Genomic DNA, 2,628 nt, shown 5'->3' on the forward strand with positions numbered 1-2,628 from the left:
GACGGACTCCCGAGCTACTTCGGTAGCTAGTGTGGGCAATAATCGTCAAGAGAAACCTGAATGTCCCCAATGCGGAAGACGACACCTAGGTGAATGTTGGGTAAGTCTACTAACAGGGCCTGTTACGGATGCGGTTCGAAGGACCACTTCATTAGAGATTGCACGGAGCTTGATGAGAAGAATAAGATTCAAGGTGCAAGACCTAGTGGAGTGACAACTAGAGGTAGACCACCGAAATTTTAGGAGGTAGGGGTGGTAGTCAGAGAGGGGCTCTGATATGGCTGTTCGAGCCGAAACCGTACTCCTGCTATAGATATGCCATTCGCGCACGAGAGGAGGCATCTCCCAGACGTCATCACTGGTACCTTCACTCTCCTTGATACTAATGTGATTGCATGATTGACCCTGGCTCTACTCATTCAATGTAGCGAAACCTTAGCATCCAGTAAGACTCTACCTGTTGATCTACTGAGTTCGTATTCGAGTGTCAAACCCTTTGGGTCAATAGTACTTGTTGATAAAGTGTGTAAGAGATGCCCTCTAATAATCCGAGAATCCTGTTTTTTGGCCGATTTGATGCTTTTGCCGTTGACGAATTTGATGTTATTCTGGTATGGATTGGTTGACCGTACATGATGCAGTGGTGAATGCAAAAGAAAACCATCGATTTGAGGTGCGCAAATAACGAGATAATGAGTTGAGACAACAGCTAAATACTAAAAAAAAAAACGAAGCATACCTGCGTATTTTGAGACAAAAAAAAAAACGTCGACGTGGGTGAATCCGGTGGGTTGCATCGGAGGACTGTATGGAATCAACAAGCCCATCGTATGGGGGGAGGCTCAATTGAAATAATAGTAAAGTCTCATAAGTAGTCGAAAAAGCAAATACCTGCGTTGATTCGTCAACTGAATAAAGTGACGATAAAGAAAAAATACCCTACCGGTATTGAGATTTTTGATCATTAAGAGCCTCAGTGTTTCAAAGATAGATTTGAGATCGATTTATCAGTTGCGGATTCGAGATTCGGACGTACCCAAATGCTTCAGAAGAGGTACGGTCATTACAGTTTTAGTATGCGTTGAGCTCCTAATGCCTGCGGTATTTATGGATTTGATGAATGAGTCTTCGACAGTATTTGACGGTTCGTAGTGGTTCATTGATGAATCTTAGTCTATTCAGAAGATGAGACGAACATGCTGAGCACCTGAGATAGTGTTGCAAATTTTGCGGGATAAGAAGTTATATGGTAAGTCAGTAAGTGTGAGTTGGTTAGAGAGGTTCTTCTTGAGTCATGCGGTATCGCATCGGGTATTCGAGTTGACCCGAGCAAATTTCACCATCTTAACTGGAAGCCTCCAAGAATATTACGGAGTTCGGAGCTTCTTGGGGCTCGCGGTTTACGGACGATTTGTAAAAGGTTTCTCGATGATAGCTGCACCCGTTGACGAAACTACTCAAAGATGTTGAGTTTGACTGGACAGAGATGCCAGAAGAAGTTTCGATGTATATAGACGCTGTCTAACCGAGGCATCTAGGCTAGTACACCGAGTCCGGCAAAGGAGTTTTCATTTAGTGATGCATCCTACTTGGGCCTAGGTTATGTGTTGATGCGAGGGTCGAGTTGTGGTACTCGTCGAGACAATAAGCCGCTGAAGAAATATCCGATGACTGAATTGGCGCCAGTGTTCCTGAAAAAGTCTATGGCGACATTATTGTTTGGCGAAAAGTGCATGTATTTCGATCACAAAAGTCCAAATATCTTGATGACTCAAAGAGCTTAATTGCGACAAGACGTTGGCTTGAGTTGTTGAAAGATTACGACTTGTCATTGATTACCACCCGGAAAGGCTATTGTGGTTGGCGTTACCTTGCCGGAATCACTGTTTGCTTTACGAGCGATGAATGTGCACTTGTCTGTTCTACCCGACAATGTGTTAGTAGCTGAATTAAAGGCCAAACCGTTATTGATTCGTCAAATTAGTGAAGCTCAGAAAGTCGACGATGAATTGGTTGCAAAACGGGCTGAATGTGTTCCGAATATGGAATCCGAATTTCAAATTGATGATGACGATTGTTTGAGATTCAGAAGTCGTTTGTGTGTTCCAAGGAATTCAGAACTCATTTCGATGATTCTGAACGAAGCCCATTGTAGCCGAATGTCAATTCACCCGAGGAGTACGAAAATGTACAACGATTTGAAACGTTGGTTTTGGTGGCATGGTATGAAATGAGACATCTTCGACTTTGTTCGAGATGTTTAATATGTCAACAAGTGAAAGCGGAACATCAAGTGCCTTCAGGATTACTTCAGCCGATCATGATACCCGAGTGGAAATGGGATCGAGTCACAATGGACTTTGTGTCCGGACTGCCATTGTCAGCAAGTAAGAAAGATGCGATTTGGGTTGTTGTCGATAGACTGACTAAGTCGGCTCACTTTATCCCCGTGCGTACGGATTTTTCATTAGATAAACTAGCTGAATTGTACGTTTCTCAGATTGTGAGATTACACGGGGTACCTATTTCTATCGTGTCGGATAGAGATCCGAGATTCACCTCACGATTTTGGAAGAAATTGCAAGAAGCTTTGGGTACCAAGCTGCATTTTAGCACCGCTTTTCATCC

Source organism: Gossypium hirsutum, chromosome A01 (assembly GCF_007990345.1).
Source record: "Gossypium hirsutum isolate 1008001.06 chromosome A01, Gossypium_hirsutum_v2.1, whole genome shotgun sequence".
NCBI lineage: Eukaryota > Viridiplantae > Streptophyta > Magnoliopsida > Malvales > Malvaceae > Gossypium > Gossypium hirsutum.